The 25,414-nt window shown below is 44.9% G+C and overlaps 1 protein-coding gene across 8 annotated transcripts in view; it reads left to right on the top strand.

Annotated features, from left to right (window-relative positions):
* The first annotated feature begins 3,904 nt into the window (after positions 1-3,904).
* The window catches only part of RALGPS2 (Ral GEF with PH domain and SH3 binding motif 2), a 218,894-nt gene continuing 197,384 nt past the window's right edge, over positions 3,905-25,414 (top strand). For 4 of the 8 annotated variants that reach the window (XM_088447236.1, XM_088447231.1, XM_088447233.1 and 1 more), the window contains exon 1: positions 3,905-4,131. The gene's annotated coding sequence lies outside the window, so the exon portion shown is untranslated. The remainder of the gene's footprint in view (positions 4,132-25,414) is intronic. The other 4 variants (XM_088447239.1, XM_088447237.1, XM_088447238.1 and 1 more) reach the window with 1 other exon arrangement.

Raw genomic sequence — 25,414 nt, 5'->3', positions numbered from 1 at the left:
AAAAAAAAAAAAAAAACTTACCTGTATCCCCGCTCCCACGCCGTCCGCTCTGCTGTCACACGCTGAGGAGGGAGCCGGAAGACGGAGCTCATGTGTGAGCTCCAGCCGGCTCCCTCCGTGCAGCAGCCAATGAGAGTCTGTGTGACTCTCATTGGCTGCTGTAACAAACACACAGCTGCCGCTGGCGGCTGTGTGTTTGTATCTGTGTAGGGCAGAGTGCTATCACAGCGCTCTGCCCTACACAATAGGAGCCCTGATGTCGGATTCTCTAGTGAGAATCTGACATCAGGCGGCCGCCGTTCGGCCCCGAACGGGGATCCGAGTCAGGCGGGGAACACCCGAACAGGGTTCGGGTGGACTCGGATCCCCAATGTTCGGAATGTTCTGTGGAATCCGAACCGCTCATCTCTAATAATTAGTAATATTGGAGTTGTGCACTTGTGATTTGATTTAACCGCCTGTGCTCAACCATGGATTTCTCTAAAACCTGAACTGTTGGGGAGCCTTGAGGACCGCGTTTGGGAACCTCTGGACTACAGTGTTTAGTCTTGAGGTGGGTAATCTAATGCCGTAACATGGTCCTTGCGTGGCTATACCGTGTGCATCCGAACAAGGTGCATGACCTCATAAAAAGGGGCATGGTCTTGCAGGAAATCTCTCCAGGGGCGTGCCCAGCATCTCTGGTGATGCTGGGCTGCCCCCTGAGACTAGTTCCGGCATTGTTGGCTCCTCTGTGACAGCAGCCGAGTGCTGCAGGAGATGTCACATTGCAGAACCCAGCTCCTGTCACATAGGACGAGCCGGCATCTTGGTGCCACCCCCTCCAAGCTGTGGCGGATCTACATTTTTGAGGCCCCTTTGCAACCAGCAACAGTAGGACAACATCCAACAAGGTCCAAAGGGCCGTCCTGCCCTTGTAAGGAACTTAGGCCCTGATTCAGAGCCGGACGGCCCGGAGTGATTTTGGCTCTATCAGAGCCAAAATCACTCCCACTGACATCACTAGTGATGTCAGTGGGGCCGGCTTCTGACGGTAGGCGTTCCCTTGGGAACGCCCCCGTCTGGGAGGCACGCCCCCGGCACGCCCATCAAAGGGGGCGTGCTGTCAATCAACATCGACAGCACGCCCCCTTTGATCAGACACAACGAGCAAAGGAAAGTCCTTCGCTCGTCGCGTCTCGCACATGCGCACGACGGAGCTCCCTCTGTCGTGCGCATACGCAGTGCACACCATCGACCCACTTACGAGCGGACAGCCGCTCGCGAGTGGGTCTGAATCAGGCCCTTAATGCCCAAATGGCGGAAATGTAGAATTCTCTCAGAGAGTGAAAGACTGTAGATAGATAGATGTAGAACCCCCCCAGAGAGTGACAGACTGTAGATAGATAGATGTAGAACCCCCCCAGAGAGTGAGAGACTGTAGATAAATAGATGTAGAAACCCCCCAGAGAATAATAGATAGATAAATCCATCGATCGATCGATAGATAGATGTAGAAAACCCCAGGGAGTGAGACACGATAGATAGATAGATAGATAGATAGATAGATAGATGTTGCGTGTGTAAACTGTCGGTCTACATGCTATTGCTGGCAGTGGCGCTGCTTATAACAACTTATCAAAGCAGGGGAATGAACTAGCACCTCCTGCTCAGGGGCGGGCAATGCGAGGCAATGACTGGGGGGTTTCTGCAGTAGCGCTGACTGCAGGGTGTCAATCCAGGCACCCTGCAAGTCACATGCAGATGCCGTGGGGCAGCGACCGTGTCGCCCAGAGGGCCCTGCACACCACTCGCACACCCCTAGTGACGGCCCTGGGGTAATCTCATTCAGTGGGTATGAACATGACTTTAGTGGTGTGTGGTTGCAACTAAAGTGCAGTAAGGTTTTTTTTCTGGATGTGCAGACTCAAGTTAACACAAACATAGCCTCCTGAGCGCAATCGCATACCATTACCATCATAATCATACAGTCTCGCCTGGGGATGATTGAGGGTTCCTCCATCACCGGGCAACTCCTGCACTGCGAGCGTCTCTGCAGGTCTCACAACTCAATGCAGGAGCAGGGCACGGTGTGGCGGCTGGTGAACATGGCGTAGTCCATCCTACAAGGCCCTCCTTAAGGCCGTTTGCACATGCGACTTACTCAGAATAGGTCACAGAAGGTGCTATTTAGAAAAAAATTTTATTTGCAATTAAGTTTCAGACTGAGGGGTCTATTTACTAAGCAGTGTTAGGAGACAGAGTGAAAAGTGATAATTCAGTGATAAGGTGCCAGCCAATCAGCTCCCAACTGCCATTTTTCAAACACAGCCTGTGAGATGACAGTTGGGAGCTGATTGGCTGGCACCTTATCACTTTCTTATCACTTTTCACACTGTCTCCTAACACTGTTTAGTCAATAGACTCCTGAGGGAGAGATGTGTCAAACCTTTGATAGAGATAAAGAGAAGTTGCCCATAGCAAGCAACCATTCACCTTATGTTATTTTATAGATTGTGCAGCTAGATAAATGATAGCTAGAAGTTGATTGGATGCTATGGGGAAACTTCTCCACTTAACCTTTCCCGAAAATGTTATTCCGCTCCTCTTAACTCTGAGGTTTATGATGTGTGGTTATTGGTTAACGTTTTCAGCTACAACAAAGCATTAGCAGGATCTGTGAAATGTTCCCTGTCCCAGCTGTAATGGCTATATACTGTTATAGTATACTTTATTTGGGTACTTGTGTACTTTACGGACTCATTGCAGAGAGAACCCAAGTGCCCTACACTCATTATTATGATCAATCATGGTAATGTCTAAATCGGGATCGGTATGAAATACCGCCGGACGCATGTCACATCCCGACGCTGGAAGACCGGCAGTGAAGATCCTGACAGGTAAGTATTTTAAGTATTCACTAACCTAACCCCCCCCCCGTAACCCTCCCTTAGGGGTGCCTAACCCTAACCTTTTCCTCAAAGTGACTAACCCTAACCCCCCCTGTAAGTGCCTAAACCTAACCACCCCTACCCCGCAGCCTACACCTAAGTCTCCCGGGGTGGTGCCTAGCCCTTACCTCCCCCCGGCAGTGCCTAACCCTCCTTTCCCCTAGCCTAACCCTAACCTTCCCGGGGAAGGGGGTGCCTAACCCTAAGTCCCCCCGGGGAGCTCCTAGCCTAACCCTCCCTTCCCCCCGCGGCTGTCCACGCCCGCCGCCTGGCTTACCTTCGATCAGTATGCCGGGCATCGGGCTCCCGGCGTAGGCAAACTGACAGGCGTCGGGATGTTGACGCCTGTCATTAAACCCCTGCTGGGATTAGACAGTCAGGATGCCGGAGGTCGGCATTTCGACCATTGGATTCCTTACTGCATCTCGTCTAGATCCCCTTCACGGAGAGGTCCCTGACTTCATCAGCCAGGGTCCAGCGTCATTCCCAGTGTCCAGCGTCATTCCCTACCATCCAAGTGGGAATAGAGGGGGAATATAACCCTGTGGCGAGCGTAGCGTGGCGAACGCAGCAAGCCCGCAAGGGGCCACCTTTCTTCTTTAGGTGGGGACAACTTTCGGTACTTGTGTACGTAAAGTACACAAGTACCATTTAAAACATTCATTGGGTTCTCTCTGCAATGAGTCCGTAAAGTACACAAAGTACCTTTATTTGGACAGAGCTCATCACCGGAAAAGCATAGGAGAAAAAAAAATATATATATTTTTTTTTAATGCGCCTCGCGGCCATGAGAGGGTTAAATGTGTGTTTTCTGCCTCGCGTGGAGATTATAGTGTAAAAAGAGAAAAGGTCACACCCAATTTCATCGTTTAACCACGCCTCTATAGGCGTGTCTCCACTTCATGCTGCGCCCCTACATGTTATTACTACGCCTGAACTTTCTGAGGGGACTCCTCCCACTGTGGGAGCCTAAGCACTTGACGGGAGCGCGCACGCACGTCACACTCTCTGTACTCGCCCAGGCCCCGCCCTCCACCAGCGGCGGCAGCTTGGCAGGCTGGCTTGGCGGGGGCGCGCACGGCGCTTTGCCGGCGTGCTGCTGCTGTGAATGAGAGAGGAGAGGAACGGACAGAACAACGGCCCCGAGCTCCGGGGAGCGGCGCTCACACCGGGCAGAGAAGCCTGCGCTCGCTTCGTGCAGGTAACTGGGGAGTGGGCATGCTGTATAGTCCCCGAGGTCGCTCCTTGCACTCTCTGGAGTGACAGTGGGATGTGCTCACCATTTTATGCGGGCATGGATGCATGGGGGCACATATGGAGCCATGTCCTCCGCTGTTCACTTTTACTATATTGCAAGACCCAAATGGTTCCACCTGGCCATGAGCTCCTTCCTTTATTCAGTGCAGGCTGCTGTCAGTGGAAACATTATGTGGACTCACTAATTACAGGTGTTGTGTGACTATAAGCGCAGTCGTGCCAGGCTTGTGCGCCTATGGGTCCCAGCGTGCCAGGCTTGTGCGCCTATGGGTCCCAGCGTGCCAGGCTTGTGCGCCTGTGGGTCCCAGCGTGCCAGGCTTGTGCGCCTGTGGGTCCCAGCGTGCCAGGCTTGTGCGCCTGTGGGTCCCAGCGTGCCAGGCTTGTGCGCCTGTGGGTCCCAGCGTGCCAGGCTTGTGCGCCTGTGGGTCCCAGCGTGCCAGGCTTGTGCGCCTGTGGGTCCCAGCGTGCCAGGCTTGTGCGCCTGTGGGTCCCAGCGTGCCAGGCTTGTGCGCCTGTGGGTCCCAGCGTGCCAGGCTTGTGCGCCTGTGGGTCCCAGCGTGCCAGGCTTGTGCGCCTGTGGGTCCCAGCGTGCCAGGCTTGTGCGCCTGTGGGTCCCAGCGTGCCAGGCTTGTGCGCCTGTGGGTCCCAGCGTGCCAGGCTTGTGCGCCTGTGGGTCCCAGCGTGCCAGGCTTGTGCGCCTGTGGGTCCCAGCGTGCCAGGCTTGTGCGCCTGTGGGTCCCAGCGTGCCAGGCTTGTGCGCCTGTGGGTCCCAGCGTGCCAGGCTTGTGCGCCTGTGGGTCCCAGCGTGCCAGGCTTGTGCGTCCCAGCGTGCCAGGCTTGTGCGTCCCAGCGTGCCAGGCTTGTGGGTCCCAGCGTGCCAAGCTTTTGTGCCTTTTGGATCCCAGCGTGCCAGGCTTGTGGGTCCCAGCGTGCCAGGCTTGTGGGTCCCAGCGTGCCAGGCTTTTGTGCCTTTTGGGTCCCAGTGTGCCAGGCTTTTGTGCCTTTTGGGTCCAGGCTTGTGCGCCTACAGGTGCCAGTGTGCCAGGCTTGTTTATGGCTAGAAGTGCCAGTGTGCCAAGCTTGTGTAGCTGAGAGTGCTAGGCTTGTGCATCTATGAAAACCAGTATGCCAGGCTTATGTAACCACAAGTGCCAGCATGCCAGACTTGTGCGACTACAAGTCCCAACATGCCACACAAACAGGTGAAGTGGAACTTGTAGGTACACAACAGCTGGAGAGTCAGATTGCCCTCTACCTGCCACCTTTGCTGGGAGGTTTTTTTTTTTTTACCTTCTGGAGTTCTAGGGTCAATGATAGTGCAATGTGAAACATCACAAGTCAGATACAGTCATTGTTGTAGAAGTCAAAGTATCTGAACTACCCAAATTGATTGTTCCTCAACAGTGTCTGCCCAAGTACTCTGCCTGTGGCAATTCTACTAATACCCCCATGATACTCTGTTTAGTCAGTGGTCACAGAAGAGCTTTAAAGTATTTTGGCAATTTTGTAAAAACCTATTAAACCAACTATGCATATAGTTCTTTTGTGTAACTTGTTTGTTATATGAACTGTGTATTTTTTTACCTTTCTTTGTAATATTCTGGATCATATATGGAACAATAATGCATGTTTTGCACTCGTTTCAGAAGAACCATTCACTTCGATATTTCATTAGTTGTCGTGCTTAGCTCTTTCGTTGTTTTTTTCTGAGTTTGATATGTTGGATATGCTAAAGTACGTGTTCGTTGTGCAGATGTTCCCTTGTGATGTTACAGTGTACTCTTGTGCCAGTTTGACAGATGTTTCTGTATATGTATAACAAAATGGCAGTGTGCAAAGTTTTCTTCACTTGCTTATGGAAAAAGTTGGGTGGATCGATAAGCCAAGTATGCATTAAATGCACAACGTGCCTAGTTTTGAACCAAGAAATGAGACTTGATTTTATTAGATAACAGCATATAAATGTGCTGGCAGTGATCGAGATGGTATGTTTTAGTAGGTATTCCCTGTGTTATGGTTGGTCACACAGCACCCCCCACCCCATCCCTGCTCAGAGGAGTTTTAGTCCCGTCCTTTGGCTAATAGGACACATTTTGCTCTTCCACTATATCTGAAATGAGCAATTCTAGGCCTGCAGCGTGCAATGTAGAAAGAAAATTCAAACGTGATCTACTTAGAGGTATATTTAATAAAGTGAGAGTTTTCAGAAGTGGAGATGTTGCCCATAGCAATCAATCAGATTCTACTTCACATTTAACTAGCACCTTCTAGAAGATAATAGCTAGAATCTGGATGCTATGGGCAACATCTCCACTTCTAAAAACTCTCACTTTAGTAAATTTACTGCTGGCTCAATGTCCAACCCTCATGGCAAGAGTGCTCCTTTTATTTGGATCTTTATTTAATAAAAAAATCTGAAATGGTTGATAGTAAATTGATAGTACTGATAAAGACTTTGAAGGGACTTGTCACTCTTATATTGTAAGGGATCGCTCCACCTGGGAGCATGCGCTATCCAAAAGGTATTTCTATGAAATCTTTGTCCGTTCCGTTATGAATCCACACTATTTCCATGCAGTTCCCGTTCAATCCAGGTGCTACTTCTAGTCTACCATTGAGATCCAGCTTGCCATCACCACCACACCTGTTTATGCACAACTTCAATATATATGACAAGTGGCGGGATAGTATCCTCCAAATGATCAAATGCAAGCCGTAATGATTAGAATATAATGTTAGAATGCTTTAAACTTAGTTTCATAATTAACCAATATCTCTGTAGTTCCATGTGGAAGAAATTTTTGACCGTACGGTTTTTCATGTGTATCTCCAAAAGTAGCAAATCCCTTTTTTACAGAGACAATTCCAAGCACCTTGAAATATGTCGGTCCATATATTTTTTTTCTTTTTGCAGTTGGTACAGGACCCATAATGAGATAAATGACCCGTTTTATTGTCTCCTGATCTACAAGTGTTTTTTTTTTTTTTGTCATCTGGCATTTTTGAACAAACATTATTGGATTTAAAATCTGTTGATCCTTATATATTATTGTACATTACTTTAGATGTTCCATACATTTCCGACTGGCATTTTATTTTTCTTGTTTTACCACTATTTACTTTTGTTCGTCAAAGTTGCTTAATAAAGTTCTCTATACAATTGTTGCATTAACTTTTAGAAGTGCTGTTTTTGTTCTTTACTTGTATGTTAACTAAAATATGAATGTATTGTGAAAAAAATATATATGTTGTTTTTAATATTACACTTCTTTAGAGTTCATTATGTGAGTATTTCCGCGCCTGTGGCATAAGAGGTTTCTAAGAAGTGCAGCATCGATGATGTCAGTAATTATGTAACCATTTGTGTGTGATTATTATGTTTTATGTCCATTATATCCGTCCCCCAGCTCCTCTGTGTTGAAAGGATCAGCAAGTTTTGTTTATCTCCACTACCCCACCCCTTGATGGTCCTAGATCTATTTCAGAATGTGGTTTTGTCATGTGAGCCATGGATGGGAATTGATAGAGAATAGTTCACTATATTATCTAACGGAGCACTGACCCCTTTGGTTTTTGCACTAAGTTGTTCTTTATCTCCTCGGTCCTTATGTGTTGTCTGTTTGTTTTATTTTTATTTTATTTTTTATGTGCATTTATTCAGTATATTTGGTCATTCCACTTACATGTACAATGTACAAAATGCTTTAATGTTTATGTATCATGAAAGACTGTTTTGGGTCCAATATAATGATTAGTTACAGCATTTTCAGTAGGAAGCACCTGTTCCTGTCACTTTTTCTATGTTCAGTAGATTTTACAGGTCACCATTTGTCATGGAAATTACAGTTTGGTGAGACCTTCTGTCCTTGCAGATGAAGCTGTCTGGTGTCTATGTGCACAGATGGTCTTGAGTCATTTGGGACCCTAAGATTAATGTTGATAACTAGACACTGGTTTTAGACGGCATTATTTTAATCCTCATAGCGGTATGCCCTGACCCAACATTACAGTATTCAGATCTGTACAAAACTGTGACCTGTCTATTTTGATGTAGCGTCATAAGGTCTAAATGTCCCTATTTTTGTACCTGGTTATCTATCCTGCAGTCTGTAGCTCTGCTCAAATTCTGTAATAAAAAAATGGACTCCTACACCTACGAGGTTAGCCTACATAGACGCCTGTGCTCCGTGTGGTGATTAAATGGTAATATTCCACTATTGTTCTATTGTTAGATGCCTCAAAGAATCATTGTCAATCTGACAATAGTAACTGCTGCATGTTGGCTATGATAATATACTGCTTTTAAACTAAGAAGTCATTGGCAGACTAATAACACTGAATACATCTGTGACTGAGAGTACCCACCGTTCTTCTTCTCTTTTTTTTTTTTTTTTTTTAGTTAGAAGAGCCCTGACACACAGTGACTAGTGATCATTAGGTCTACTAACAAGTAACCTTAACATAACATGCAGAATTTTTCCAGTTTCACCCCATGACTGAATAGTTTGTGTCCAGTCCAGGACTCCAGCAATTTAATTTGAGATTGGAGGCTATAGGCAAGTTCACTGGGACCTTAAGAAGGGTGCAGCGATGTCCGTCCGATATGCTGTTTTGTAACGATATATCGCCTACATTGCTCAGTAACCGCTCCCGCGGTCGCTAGCGAAGGTCGACAGGTTTGATGTGCTGCACAATAACGATATCGCTAGCGGCCAGTACATTGTTAATGAATGACGTAACGGTGATCGTTATGTCATTCATTAAAGTCATCCAGTGTGGACGCACAATCACTGTTGACGGGCATTTGTTCCGAAGTTTCATCGATTGCCCATTGCTCCAGTGTGTACCTAGTTTTACTGTATTCATGTAATGTATTGTTTGCCCTAAAGCGACCATCCCTGAACTGGAAGTCAACAGTCTAGGGATCTACTAACTTAAAAAATAAATAAATAACAGATGCAACAAGACCTATCCCTCCTGCGGAGTGAACTGTTTTTAAACTCTGCTTAAGAAGCGTGGGGAATGTGCCATTGTTTCATATCATTTCCATCTTTAAAGGTGCGTACAGGCGGAACAATATATTTTCAAGATATGAACGATAACGAAATTGTTCAACAATATATCATTCATATCGTTCCGTGTGTGTATGCAATGAACGAACAACTATGCGCACTCCAGCTGAACGATAACGATATCGACCATCGTCCGTGCATGCAGGCCAACCTGGACGATATCATTATCTCTCCATAGGGATCCGCGATTGTTGGTCATGGGTCTTTGGTGGTTTTTTGGTGTGTGGATGAACAATATTGTTCACCCAGCAAACCAGGATTTTTAAAGAGAGATCGTTTAGCGATATCGTTATCGCTGACTATCGTCCCGTGTGTACCCAGCATAACTCGCCCGCCTCCCATTATTCATACAGTGGTTCCTCTTTATACCCCCTCCTCCTTTATAATTCACCCTTACATCTCATAGTTATACAGGTTGAGTCTCCCATATCAAAAATGCTTGGGACCAGGGGTATTTTGGATAACGGAATATTCCGTATTTTGGAATAATTGCATTTCATAATGAAATATCTTGGGAATGGGACCCCAATATACACACAGAATGCATATATGTGTTATATGCACCTTATACACATAGCCTGCAGCTCATTTTATACAATATTTTCAATAATTTTGTGGCTCAAGCAAAGTTTGTGTACATACATCAAATAAATTTGTTTCATTTACACAGCCTGAAGGTAATTTTATACCATATTTGTAATAATTTGTGCCTTAGACAAAGTTTGTGTACATTGAACCATCAAAAATCAAAGGTTTTATTATCTCAGTCATGCCAAAATTATTCCGTAATTCGGAATATTCCGTATTTCGGAATATTTGGATATGGGAGACTCGACCTGTATTCTGTGCAAACTTTAGTAAAAATTTATTCAGTCCATACTGTGTTGCCCTCTTTATAATTCTACTATCCCCAGTTTTGGTGAGTAATTTAAGCTTTTTGAAAAATTAGAGCTCAACCCTTTCCACTGCTTTGGGAGAAATGAGCCTTAGGCCTGTGCCCTCACAAAAAGCTGTGCACACCAACCTGTGTGCCCCACAAACAGCAGTGTACAAGATTGTGTCTATATATATATATATATATTGCATCTTCCTGTTCCCCACTGATTTATTCCCTACAAAGCGTACCTACCAAGGAACTCTACATCTCTACACCAAACATAGCACTAAACATTGTGAGCTCTGGGGCCATGGTTCTATCCTGATGAGAGCCCTCTCTGTGTTTATGTGGGTTTCCTCTGGGTTGCTCCCTTTTGTTTTCCAGACAGTCCAAATACTTACTGGTAGGTTAATACCCCTTTCACAGACGTGAACGCGCATCGACCCGGGTTTTTGCTATGTGTGAATGCACATAACCTGGGTCCACGACACTGCTCCGTACCAGGGTCGGGGGCTGACACCTGGGAAATTCATGGTCCTGTGTAGTTCCCAGCTCATCATCTGAAAGGGGTATAATTGGCTGCTGGCAAAAATGGACATTGGTGTAAGCTACAGGGATTGATGGGAATGATAAATATTATCTGTGCAGCAATGCGTAATGTGGTAGCACTATATAAATACAATAAATAGCGGTCTTGGAACCCCTGAATGTGATATGTTGCATGTTTCTAGCGAGAGCAGCTTTTGACTGAGATAATAATGGATGATAAGCTTTTTTTATGTGGGCATGCTAAATGTTGGTACCATAAGACTGTTTTGCTGGTCTGAAGATGGGGTCTGCTGTCCTGATCCTGCCCCCAGTGTAAATGCAAGGTGCACAAAATAGGGGCTTACCCATTTTTATTCTCCTTGGTGACCGGGATACAGCCCTTAAATAATGCTTAGTAAAGAACTTCCCACCTGATGAAGGGAGTGATTGAATGACTGCCTTATCAAACAAAGACATAAGGAGGTTGTAAGCCGGCCATGGGCAGGAAGGGTGCACATACATTTTATCATGCCTATCTGTAATAACGACACGTTTCTAGGTATTTCAAACAACTGTTACAAACTATAACATTCAAATTAGCCCTCAAATCAGGAAGGAGCAGGGGGGCCACATACGGCCCTAGAGCTACCTGTTGCCCATAATGTTCTAAGCACTCAGGGCCTGATTCAGACCCGCTCGTGAGTGCACAGCGCTCGCAAGCGGGTCGATGGTCCCCCACTGTGCATGCGCACGCCTTAGCCGGCTCCGGCATGCGCGAGAACCGGCCAGCGACGGGCGCTCCGTCACTACGGGTCTTGCACCAAAACAGGGCAGCTGTCGATTGTGATTGACAGCTTGCCCCGTTTTGGAGGCGGGCAGGGGGGGTGGCTGGCCAAACGGAGGCATTCCCGAAGGAAGGCCTGCCGTTTGGGGGCGGCCTCACTGACATCACGAGCGCTGAAAGCTCACTGGGGCTTGCGAGAACGAGACCCTACCACAAGGGTCTCGTCGCAAGCCCTAATTGTCGTGACCACCGCGACCATCACCTGGCCGCTCGCTAAAGCTGTAGGTGGTCACCCACAGCTTAGAGAGTGGCCAGGAGGCCATCTTTAAAAAAAACAAAAAACAGGGACGCCCTGATTCAGAGCGATTGCTGTCAAAGAGCGTCCGGCTCTGAATCAGGCCCTCAGTTCCCATTGATTGTAATGTATTACATAAGATGCTGCAATGCTGCATAAAACACAATATATAAAAATGAAATATCAATAGTTCCTTAGTGCTTGTTAACTCTCAGTGGCAGGAACTGGCTTGGTAAAATATTTGGCATCTCTTTCAAAAAGCTATGGTAATTATTTTTTGAGCAATACATATTGCGAGAATTTTATATAATTTATATTGTCCTTACAAATAAGTAGCTGTAGATTATACTAGTGATTATGTATCCACTTATCAACTACTGCAAACACCATTGTAATTCTAAGCTTCCTCTTGCTGTACAGTCTGTGACCATTAAGTTATTTTATTTCAGAGCTTGTGTTAGTCAGCCTGCAAACTATACTTTATAATACATTGCCTGAACTAAAGCCACTCATACATTTCATCTCTGTACTTTATCCTGTCGCTAGTCTAAATAATTTAATTTAGCAACATTTAAGGCTGCATTATAGCTCCAGAGCCTTAAGACCAATGAGAAGCCATGATCAGACATTCTGTCTTCTAATTGGTCCCCCTGTTTTCGCTTATTTTCTCTGCTTTTGTTGGTAGATGTATTGTAATTTGCAAATTCGGAAGCATAAATGTAGTGAAGTTCATATGGCGCTGGACAGAAATATATTAAAGTCACAAATATGAGATAAGGAGACAGTCTCAAACTTTTTCTTTAGTGTTGATGGGTTTCTCTCCTCTTCAATTGGCTTTTAAGCCCAGAGATGCACATTACCACGACTAGTCCCGAGACATTAACTAGGGTCCCATTTAATAATGAGATATAACCCCTTTAGCACTCGCTAAAGGGGTTTTCTCCTCCTTTCAATATTTAACACAGTGGTAAACCAAAATTACAACTGTATGTCACTATCGCTTAAGCCGTGTATCCATTTGCTGATTAAAATGAGCGATATAACTATAACATTATCGTTTAATCGTGCCTGAATCTGGCATAAAAATGTTAAACGACGAGCGATGCGCGCTTCCGCTGCTTGTTTCGGACATCAATCATCGCCTGAACATGCCGGTCAGTCTGCCGATAACGACAGACTGGCCATGTTCAGGGATGAGGGAGGGTGCCTGCACTGAATGACATTTCTTTCAGTGTAGGCCCTCGGGAAAAGGAACAACTGTATGATTACAATGTTGTAATCGTACTGCTGACCTTTACACCATCTATAGATGCCAAGTCCCCAACCGGTGAGTGTCATGCGCATGTGCAGACTGACCACCGCGCATGACTGAGCAGCCTGTCGTTGGTAGCGATAGGCTGCCAGCAACAAAGTTGGGATTCCGCTGAGGAAGGGGACGTCTCTGGACCTGGACAAGAGAGATAAGTAATGTTTAATACCAATGGCATATTCGTTAGTATCACTGTGATGCTAGATATAATAAGACTCGTTAGTAAATGGGGCCCTTAATGCGCATTTCTGACTGCTTTTCAGGAGGGTAGAAATCCACCAGTCACCGTTTTACCGCACAGGCTATTGAATCCCTCCAAATAGAAATATGTTCTCCTCAATAACGCCATTTGCCACATGACCAAGTGATAAAGGGATTATATTATTGGTCCTTGTGTTGTATATTAATGGGGGTGTAATTGTTACACAAAAGAAGCAAATCTAGACCTCACATAAAATTTAGTGCAAGATTAGTGCAAACAGATTGTTTTGTATGAATCCTATGCTGGGTAAACACTATAATGATATATATCTGCAGATGATGGTTGTTCATACACACTGAACGGCCATCATCTGCTTATGTCTGCGGGTCATGGTGGCTGGGGTTCGTGTTGGGGGCGTGTCCCGGCCTACTCCCCGCGGCTGCCACTGTGTGGACCGCCCGTACACACGTCTGCAGACATATCTGTCCATCAGCTGTACAGCACAGCCAATGCGATATGTCGTGAACAACGTTTTTCACAGACATATATCGCCTGTACACACTGGCCGACGGCCAGCAGATATATTGGCTGATCAATTGATCGGCCAATAGTGTTCCCTCTAGCTCCGGCGGCAGGCAGGGCGCCGGAGCTAGAGAGGGCAATGTTGTGCGCGCGCCTTAGGCGCGCGCGCGTCCGAAAAGGGGGCGTGGTTACGAAAAGGGGGCGTGTCTATAAGGCGCGTCCCCCTTTTCGTCATACTTGGGGGCGTGCCCGGCGCTTACGGACATGCCGGGCAGCCCCCAAGCGCTGCAGAAAGGGAGAATAGACGCCGGGCGCATGCGCCTGGCGTCTATTCCCCGGCGGTGACCGGGTCACCGCATGTTTGTCCACCCGCGGGGCACTGCGTCCCGCGGGTGAGAACTGCTCCCGCAGGCTGTTAGGGCAGGGCGCTTTTTGCCCTCCTCCTGGAGGGCAGGGTGCTTTTTGCCCTCCAGAAGGAGGGCAGGGCGCCGCGCCCCGCTAAAACAGCCTAGCGGGAACACTAGGCCAATATATTGGCCAGTGTGTACCCAGCATTAGAAAGATTTTGTGCCTTATGCTGAGTTGGATGTACGCTTGTTTGCAGGGCAAATCGTGTGTGTTTTGGCACCGCACATTCTCCAGAACCAAGTACATGCAATGCAGGGTTGTGATTGTTTTAATTGCATCTCCTCTTGCAATTGAAGGGGTGGAACTCTAGTCAATATTAAGTGAGTGCGTGTTGCTGGAATTGCAGACTGTGCAGAGTTGAACAGAGGCGTCATTACGCACCAAGTACAGGATAGCGCTAGTACACCCTGATGATGAGTAGTAGCAAGCTGAGCATACTTATGGTGTGCGGGTACTCTGCATATGGGAAACACGTATTTCTGTGCATGCAATGCAGGAGCAATTACGTACCACTTGCGTTCAACTCTGCATGAGGCCCTTTTGTATGGAATTTAATCACACCATTATATATAATATATATAGCGTTCCCACTATGCTGTTTTAGCTGTGCGCTGCGCCCTGCTCTCCTTCTGGAAGGCAAAAAGTGCCCTGCCCTCACCGTGCAGCGCACTGCTAAGATAGCCTGCGGGTGCCGTCACCCGTGGGTCGCAGTATCCCGCGTGTGGGGAAGTGTGCGGTGAATAGACACTGGGTGTATGCGCCCGGCATCTATTCTGCCTGTCAGCAGCGCTTGGGGGCTGCCCGGCGCGTCCGTAAGTGCCGGGCACGCCCCCAAGAGTGACTAAAAGGTGATGCATCTTATAGACTCACCTCCTTTTCAATGGCCATGCCACCTTTTCGGAAGTGCCCTCTTTAGCTCCAGCACCCAGCCTGCCACCAGAGCTGGAGTGAAATAAATATATATAATATGCCTTATAGTCTGTCCTGAGACTGACACACCTAACAGCTCCCACTACCGCCACAGACGGACGGGACAGACCATAGTGGGTTACACAGGTAAATAACAGCAATCTGGGAGTGGATTTAGACCCGCTGTACGACTGATCCAAAACTTACTAGTTGCTTCATATAGAGCTATAACTACTACACTTCACTAAACCCATAAATATACACAGGTTACATTTGGGTGGGCAATAAGCGGCCCCCCAGCTGTTGTAAAACTACACATCCCAGCATGTCCTGCCACAGTTTTGCTATTTGACCATGCTAAAACTGTTGCAAGGCATGCTGGCATGTTTAGTTCAACAACAGCTGGGGGTCCACTTGTTGCCCACCACTGTCGCTAGATGATGCTAAACACTCAGATTAGAGTCCTCTCCCCACATGGGTCCATATTTATATTTTTGTTTTTGTTGTTAAAGTTGAGGAATCTTTTATTTGCATTTATGTTCTTTCTTTGCCATATGTCTCAAGTATTTGTGTTGACCCTGCATGGAGCCCTATAGCACACAATGTAAAAGCCCAGAAGACAATAGATTGCACTCAGCTAGCCTTGAGGATTAGACTTCCAAATATTTAAAGTTCTGCCATGATATTAACACATATTTGTAAATCATATACAGTCATAAAGAATCTGCACACAATTGAGGTTTAATGGCCTTCTTAATCCATTTCCACACACAGTTAGTTACTAGTTTCAAACTGTAGTTATGTAGCTTGTGAAAAGTTACTTCCCTATGAATTATCTAGTACTCTAATCAGCCTTACAGGAAGCACATGTAATTCTCGTATAGTCTTGTGCACATTATAGATTATCCTCGTCCAGTGTTCTATATAGGCACTGGCTATTGATTTTTCAATTTGAGATGAAACATACTGTAGTTTAATAAACCAAGTAAAGACGGTGAGCTATGAAGGGTTCTAACTCCTGCCATTCCGGAGGAGGCCTACTCAAACATGAGGAGAACATACAAACAGATCAGATCAGGCCCTGGTTGGTAACCGAACTCATGACCCAGTGCTGTGAGGCAGCAAGGCTTACCACTGTACCACTCGACTCATGGTTAGGATGGAAACATTTTTATAACTTATTACAGTTGGGTAATATTTTTTTTTAAATTGGAGAGATCTGTTTTTGCAGTAGCAATTTTTTTGTAATCTCTATTTTCAGAAGAAATAACGTGTGACATGATAAAAAGCAGCTACAGAATGAGACATGACACATTTAACAATAGTAGGGGCAAGGGCCTAAAAGTCAGGAAACAAACCATAACCGGATCAATACAGGGATATGGTGACTGGAGGGGATGAATGAACACCAAGAAGTGTGGGGAGGGCAGAAGGAGAATATTAGGTTGATGTATGCATAAATAAAGTAGAGAAAATAGAAGGCAGAAAGTCTAGATTGTTAGCTTGCGAGCAGGGCCCTTTTACCTTTATATGTCTGCCTGTTACTACCCAGTGTTGTTCTATTAATATTGTTTCCATTTGTAAACCGCAGCGGAATATGCTGCTATATAAGAAACTGTAAATAAATGAAGTAGCGGTACAGAAGGCCAGAGAGGGGAGGGAACGGGAGGTACAGTAGCTCTTTTTAAAACACATTTTAATATTACATTTATTTTAATTTAGTTTCAGTAATGTTTTTGTAGTATTTGTATTGTAGGTTCTGCCCCATGGTTGCCAGCCAATAAAATTGCTTGCTGGAAGCTGATTCTAGTTAGTCCCTAATTCACAGGACATCTGTTCTGTTCTGAAACTCCCCAGCTTTGTTTATAGAAGGCAAGAAAAGCTGAAAGATAAGAGGCTGTCCAAGGCCAGTGCAGTTTCTGGCAGGCCAAATGTTAATGACAGATCTCTCTGCTGCTTCTCTTTGTAATGTGCTGTAAACCTGAAATGGAGGCTTATGTAGGCACTCTCCTCAGATATCAAATTGCACTGAAGGTTTTGTATTTTCTATCTAATTTGTACGTCTGGACAATTGTATGTATGTACACTCTCTCCTTTCCCCCCTTCACTTCCTCATCGTGCGTGTCTTTTTAGTTATTAAAGAACATAAACTATATTGTAGAAATAGACACATACATAACTGCAATTATCAACTAATCATTTATTAGGCAGCAATTTACATGTTCAGGATCATTGACCTAATTAGGAAAGTTTATTACATGAGTAAAGCTGGTTACACACAAAAGGCCCCCATACATCAGCAATAGATTGCAGCAATCGTGCAATTTGCAATCGATTGTGTATAAAAATCTTTCCCTTTTTCAATTGATTGCAGAATTGCCACAATCAATTGCTGATGTATGGGGGCCTTTAGATGATGTCAGCACGATATGTCGTTTCATTCCGAATCGGATTGACATATTCCCCGCGTCGCTCAGTGTGTACGGCCAATATGCGCGCTCCCGTGTCCGCTTGCGACATCGTCCGGTTGGCTCCGTTGCACGTCCAACCAGACGATGCCATATTGCAAGCAGCCCCGTTGCAGCTAATGAAGGACGGAACGAGGTATCGCTCTGCTTTACAGCAGACAGGGTGATACAATACAGACACCATGCTGCTAAATGCAGCTTGGAATGATATATTGTGCGATCATGTAGTGTGTATGGCCATACACACTGTATTGTTCCATCGCGTCGTGCCGTCGCTGGGTACACATCATGTAGTGTATACCAACACAGATACATGATGTTAAAGCAAATATAAAATAGCCTGGCTCTGAGAAGGAGATCTCACTCTTACTACCCTGTTAAAGCAGCTGTGAAGGGTTGCCAGCCCACTACAAAAATGTATACAGAGATTACTTATTGGGACTGTATAATATAAACCGAATGACCACTCTATTGCATATTAACCTGCTTTTTTGAAAAAGTTGTTTCTTTATATTCCTTGGAGTAAAGCTGGCCACAGACATAGCGATGTGCTCATGATGAGCCGATGTATACGATTTCCCTTGATACTCTCCCCGCACCTCTGCACACGATCTGCACACGATTTGGTGTCCAATCTTCATACGATCTCTCCTGCAGTCAGACTTTCACAGCGCATCGCCTCCTAGATTGTCAGATCTGCCCTACTGCACGGCAGATCTGACGATGCGATGTGCGACCAGCGGGGACGCGCATCGCAACGTGATCGTGAGTGGGGACTCACCATTTACTCTCAATTTGGCCATATTTTACACGATCTGTCGTTCCAATGTGTCGGAATCTGCCAGATCGGGTAAAATATCTCTGTGTGTGGCCAGCATTAGTGTAAAAGACCTTTCTCTGTCCTAATTGAACACTTCAATATACATAGTAATTATTTATTACATATATGTGTGGTTGCAACATTGTAACATTTAAACAGGCTATAGTAGAGGATAATTAGTTTATCCAGTTTAGTTGTTATGCTTCAGATAAGTGAATAACTATTATATCTATTGCACATGAAATGTGATGATATGTGATTTTTAATAGAATCAAATTTTTTTGTAAATGTTAAGGACCCCCATACACTGTGTGATATGCACCTTGCGACGCGATGGCCGATCTGGTAGCCGACGTATCGGGTGGTCCCCACACACTGAGAGAGAGAGGCTGCCCGACCGCCTGATATACCGGCACCCCCCCTCCCCCACCCGCATAGCGCTGCATGGGATCGTACATCGCATCCCCAGATCAAGTGAACATGCAGTAAGATCTGGAGGTGCGATGTACGATCCCACGGGAGCGCTCACTTTCCGATATGCCCACACACTGTTCGATATAGCAGCGATATCGCCCCAATCCGTCAGAACGGCTGCTATATCGCACCATGTATGGTGGCCTTTACGGGTTCTACCATATATTAGTGCTCTGTAATCTCTGTATACAGACACATACTGTACTTGCAGTAGACCCCTGTAGCCAAAAATTTTTTTTTTTTGTAGACTGCAGAAGACCGTCGCTTAATAAGTCGATTGTAGTTATTGTTGTTTGTAATTGCAGTTGGGAGATTTGACTTGAATGACGTACAGCACAGTGTGATATGGGATAGAATTTTTTTAGCTAGCTCCTTATTCATGCATGGTAATTCAGACAGTACGGAATCGGAGTAATCTGTATTGGGAACATTTATATGACCTCAGGACCCCACTAAACTTTCTGTATGCTAGAAAAAAGTGACTGCTCCCCTAGTGCCCAGCCCCATAGTCACAGCGAGACCTGGCCATTCATGAGTGAGGTTAGTCTGGCAGCAAATCAAAATAAATAGTTCTCACTCTGATTTGCTGCCAGTGGATGGGAGGACAAGTAAGAGAATGGGGGTGTGCGTTTAACGGAATGGGTGATTTTTGGAAGATTTGTTTTTGCACATCCTCTGTTGACCTTTAAAGTTCTTAGAGGGGTATTCAATATGAAAGGTTAACTTTCCCGGCGAAGTTAACGTTTCATATCGGAGTTTTTTTCTGCGTAAAGGTATGGTGCGTTTTCCCGCTTATCCCCGTATTCAATATCAAATTAACGAAAACGGGAAACTCCGAAGTTGGATTTGCGTAAAGTTACGAATTTTTCCTTAAAATAATTGTAAGACCCCCTTGAAAGTTGTAAAAACATGGGGGAACACTATGGGTACCCCGTTTTAGCCTTTAATTGAAAGTCGGGGATTTAAATAGCCGCAGCAGGTGTTTTTTTCCCGACATTGAAGAAGTGATGCAGAAGAGCACTTAGGTTATTTTTTTTAGTTTTTTTAAGTGGTCCCATCAAATTTGGGGTACATGAAAATGGGTACTAGCATATTTTGGTGTCCCTAAAGTAATTTTTTTAAAATTCTGCATTTGTGCACCTTCCGCTATAATTCTATTCTAGAAAACATCTGCCGCATACTTGCAGAATAGCCCTGAACCTATTTCCCTATTGTTTAACAACTTTTTCCCATTTTTTTTTTTTTACCCCAATTTTTAAATACATTTTTTGGGGTGTCCCTATATTTTTTAAAAAACTTTTTTTGACACAGTTCTTTTTTAAATGTCATTCCCAGGGGTGCAGGCTATTTTTTTTAAGCCTGCACCCGTAAACCCCAATTCTGCACTTTTTTTCGACACCTATTCAATGGTGAAAAGTTATCACCGTTTTTTATCAAAGACTTGTCAAAACTGCGATAGGTCTTTGAAATTGAATAGGGTGTAAAACTAAAACCTGCGATAATGACGTCATAATTGCGATATTAACGCAAAAACGATGTTATCGCACCCATATTGAATACCCCTGTTAATCTTTAGATGTGTGGACAGCTTAAGGCTGCAGTGTTAGTGCAGCAGGAATGCTAAAGAGAAGTTGGTAGTGGAATACCTCCTTACGTTTATTAGTCACATAGTTTTTCTGAAGTCTTGTAAGCAGAATTAAAGATTAAAAGGAAAATAAAATTTTTCTAGGTATCTAAAAGCATTTTTTAACTAATTATGGCTCAATTGCAATATGCCTGTTGTGTGATGGCTGGGGTTGGTTTCCTCTGTGGTGTAAGTGTCTGCACATGTTGGCTGGTTGGCCCCATGTACTGATGCCTGCACATGGTACATGTAATTAACGGTGTCAGTGTGACAGAGGTGCTGTCCTAACATCACTCCACAACTGGTGTCTATTGACCTGGATTTTATGGGTGTTAATAAATGATTTGCTCTAATTTAAGGAATGCTCTGTGAGCTGCCTCTGGGACCTTTTATTTAGGATACATCTGCTGCAGTTGTCTGTAGCAGAAGCCATGCTTGGAAATGTATCTGGGCCAGGTGCTCAATGCCAGCGTTTGGCTTTGTCATTTACCTAAACATTCTTTTAATTACTATCCTTGGCTGTGTCATTAAAGTGCACCAATAATATAATACTTAAAATATATACAATAAGATTTAATTTAAATAGTTATCACCTGTGTACAGCATATTTCCTATTCCATTGATATGCATAGTTGTAATGTAATAGCTGGATGGTTATTATTATAGAATGAAGTCTTATTTATAAGGCTGCACAGAGTGTGTGTGCAGCAATGTACAGGGTACAAATAGAAAAAAAACAAAGACTTATCCGCAGGCTTGCCCACTATTGCCACAGTTTCCGGCGATTTATATGATAACAATCGGGACCCCATGGATATAAGCAATTTGGATCTATTACGCTACTCCATCTGCATCTCCCTCCTTAAAACACCGGCCTATGGTGTGTTGCTCCCGCTGACACAGCTCCATCTTCAACATCAGGTGGTTAACGTATACACCTCACGGGGAGCTTAATCCACTGAGGTATTACCCTCCCACCGCTGCTTCTCCGGGACAGAGTACCTTGGATCGAGATCTGCAAGGTGGTGAGGTTGATTCACGGTGAGGAGGTTAAGCTTGAGAAGCCAGCATTTGGGCTTATTGCTCCTTATATTGTATACCTGGATAAATATACATGTCAATTCACAAAGTGGATCCCCGCAGTTTAAACGGATTTCTAAAGGCATTATGGACTTTATATTTGTTCTTCTTGAGGCTATTTTGCCCTATTCTATACTAGTTTTTTATTTATTTAAATTATCTTTGGCCATATTAAGTGGTATTATTATATGTAAGGTATAAAATATATCTTTTAACAATCCTGTTATATTTGTAACTTTTTATTATTGCACTCCCTTGTGTGTATTTTTTACAAATAGAACACAGTAACAGGGTATCAGAGCATAAATTAAGACACAAAGGCAGACCATAGCATAAGTACTGAATCAGTATGAATGACGTCCGGCGTTTCAAATACCGACGCCGGCAGACCGGTGGGTTAAAATCCTGACGGCGCCTAACCCTAACCTCCCCCTGTGAGTGCCTAAGCCTAACCCCCACACTTTAAATCCAACCCTCCCGGGGGGAAGGGTTGCCTAACCCTATCACCCCCCCCCAGCACCTAAATCCCCTTTCCTATGCTGATCTCTGACCGGGGGGGTGGTGCCTAACCCTTGGTCCACCCCCCCGGGGTTCTCTAAACCTAACCCCCCTATCCCCGGTTAAGTGTATACTCACCCCCGGCATAGGACGATTGGTCCGGCGTCCTCTCAGCGCCGGGACTAGCATAGCCGTTGGTACTTCGACGCCTATGTTAATTCCCTTACCGGGATTAGTGTCAGAATTGAGGCCAGCGGCCATTCGGCTGCCGATTTCATAACTACATCCCCATAAGTACTTAGTGTTCTTTCTAGCACCATGCACCTGTAACAACCTGTGCAGTTCCTCTTTCCTACCTATGGTGTCGTGCTATGCTCTGGTGCTTCTTGCACACACTGATCTGTATCTCAGCAGTTAGCCGAGTGTGCTAGAAGCACCAGAGCAGAGAGCGACATCCCAGACAGGAAAAAGGAACTGAACGGGGTGTGACAGGTGCAGGGTGCTAGAATGAACACTAAGTCATACTAACCGACTGTGTATACATTCTTTCTGGGAGCAGCCCGAGTAGGCCACGCCCTTTCTAATAAAAGTCTGCGATTCGTTGGTGGGTCTTAATGACGCAAATTGCACCGTTTAGCCGCGCCCCTCCTCGTGGACCTGCAAATTTCCCATTAAATCTCCCAATCCTGCCCAATTCACTAGGAAGTGGGCAGGATGCGCTAGATCTGCCTACACTTCAGGGGGCTACCCGAAAAATTGGGAGCCTCCCGCGAGTGTAGGCAAGTATGCACTAAGTACTTAGAAAAAAGAACCAAACATTAATATAAGACCACAGACTGGGTAGGCCAATTCTCTGAAACTAGCAGCATACAGTGGCAAGTTGCATGTGGGAATAGATTCAGTACTTGGTGATTATTTACCCAATGTATGGGCGAACGCTAGGGAGGATACATGGTGGAGAGCAGTATTGAGTTAAGGGCTGGTACACAATACATGCTTTGCTGAAAGTCTAATTCGCTCTATACAATGTTGGACACTGAGGGCGGAATTCAATTGTCTCCGGTCGGGCGCGATCAGCTGCCGGTGCACCATTTCACCTCGCTGCCCCAAAAGTTACATGCTTGGGTGCCCAAATGTCACTTTTCGCGGTCGCGCCCAGCACTTTGCTCAGGGGTAGCTGCTTTACGCGGCTAAACCCGACCACTTTGGGCACGATCAGTGAAGATCTGCAACAATTGAATAGCACCCCGCGATCTCCCGTCACTTTAGACGGGAGATTGGGCGCGCTATAACAATTGAATACCGCCCTGAGAATGAATGCTCATCCCAACAACCCAGCCTTTATTATCTGTGTCATCAGCCTGGAGGATAAAGAGTACTGTGACCATGGGATTTTCTCCTGTGATTGCTGGTTTTGTATGAAGCACCTGATGGAGCTCTGTAATAATAAGTTATTTTTGTTTAATATAGTCCTGTTAAGTGTTATAAGAGGATATTATAATATATATAGTCAGGTGCATAAATATTGGGACATTGCCAGAATTTTAATATTTTGGCCTCTATCACCACCACAATGGCTTTGAAATGAAACAAACAAGATGTGCTTTAACTGCAGACTTTCAGATTTAATTTGAGGGTAATTACATCCAAATCAGGTGAACGGTGTAGGAATTACAATGGTTGCTATATGTGCCTCCCACTTTTTAAGGGGCCAAAAGTAATGGGACTATCAACTCAAAAGCTATTTCATGGACAGGTGTGGGCTATTCCCTTGTTATTTCATTATCAATTAAGCAGGTAAAAGTTCTGGAGTTGATTCTAGGTGTGACATTTGCATTTGGAATCAGTTGCTGTCGACTCAATATGAGATCCAAAGAGCTGTCACTATCGGTGAAGCAAGCCATCATTAGGCTGAAAAATCTAAACAATCCCATCAGAGAGATAGCAAAAACATTAGGTGTGGCCAAATCAACTGTTTGGAACATTCCTAAAAAGAAAGAACGCATCGGATAGCTCAGCAACACCAAAAGACCCGGAAGACCACGGAAAACAACTGTGGTGGATGACAGAAGAATTATTTCCCTGGTGAAGAAAAACCCCTTCACAACAGTTGGCCAAATCAAGAACACTCTCCAGGAGGTAGGTGTATATGTGTCAAAGTCAACAATCAAGAGAAGACTTCACAAGAGTGAATATAGAGTGTTCACCACAAAAACAGGAAGACCAGATTAGAGTTTGCCAAACAACATCTAAAAAAGCCATTACAGTTCTGGAACAACATCCTATGGACAGATGAGACAAAGATCAACTTGTACCAGAGTGATGGGAAGAGAAGAGTATGGAGAAGGAAAGGAACTTCTCATTATCCAAAACATACCACCTCATCAGTGAAGCATGGTGGTGGTAGTGTCATGGCGTGGGCATGTATGGCTGCCAATGGAACTGGTTCCCTTGTTTTTATTGATGATGTGACTGCTGACAAAAGCAGCAGAATGAATTCTGAAGTGTTTCGGGCAATATTATATGCTCATATTCAGTCAAATGCTTCAGAACTCATTGGACGGCGCTTCAGTGCAGTGCAGATGGACAATGACCCAAAGCATACTGCAAAAGCAACCAAAGAGTTTTTTTAAGGCTAAACAGTGGAATGTTATGCAATGGCCAAGTCAATCCCCTGACCTGAATCCGATTGAGCATGCATTTCACTTGATGAAGACAAAACTGAAGGGAAAATGCTCCAAGAACAAGCAGGAACTGAAGACATTTGCAGTAGAGGCCTGGCAGAGCATCAAGAGGGATGAAACCCAACGTCTGGTGATGTCTATGCGTTCCAGACTTCAGGCTGTAATTGCCTGCAAAGGATTTGCAACAAAGTATTAAAAAGTGAAAGTTAGATTTAGGATTGTTTAGTTTGTCCCATTACTTTTGGCCCCTTAAAAAGAGGGAGGCACATATAGAAACCGTTGTAATTCCTACACCTGATTTGGATGTAATTACCCTCAAATTAAACCTGAAAGTCTGCAGTTAAAGCACATCTTGTTTGTTTCATTTCAAAGGCATTGTGGTGGTGAATAGAGGCCAAAATATGAAAATTCTGTCAATGTCCCAATATTTATGCACCTGACTGTATATCAGCGTTTCACCTATGCTCATAAACAACATCTCTGTATGATAATGATAATAATAATAATAATAATATAAATGGTATCTGCCATACAGCTTCCAGATGAGGTTACAATTGATATTTATTACCTCCAGGAGAACAGTGCTTAATGTGGCCATAGTGCATAAAATGTTGCAATAATTGTGTCTTTAGAAAGGATTAATGTATGAACATGCATCAGAAGTACAATATCA

This window comes from Taudactylus pleione, unplaced genomic scaffold (genome assembly GCF_031769625.1).
Source record: "Taudactylus pleione unplaced genomic scaffold, aTauple2 ptg000423l, whole genome shotgun sequence".
Classification (NCBI taxonomy): Eukaryota; Metazoa; Chordata; class Amphibia; order Anura; family Myobatrachidae; genus Taudactylus; species Taudactylus pleione.
This window is presented reverse-complemented; position numbering and strand designations above follow the sequence as displayed.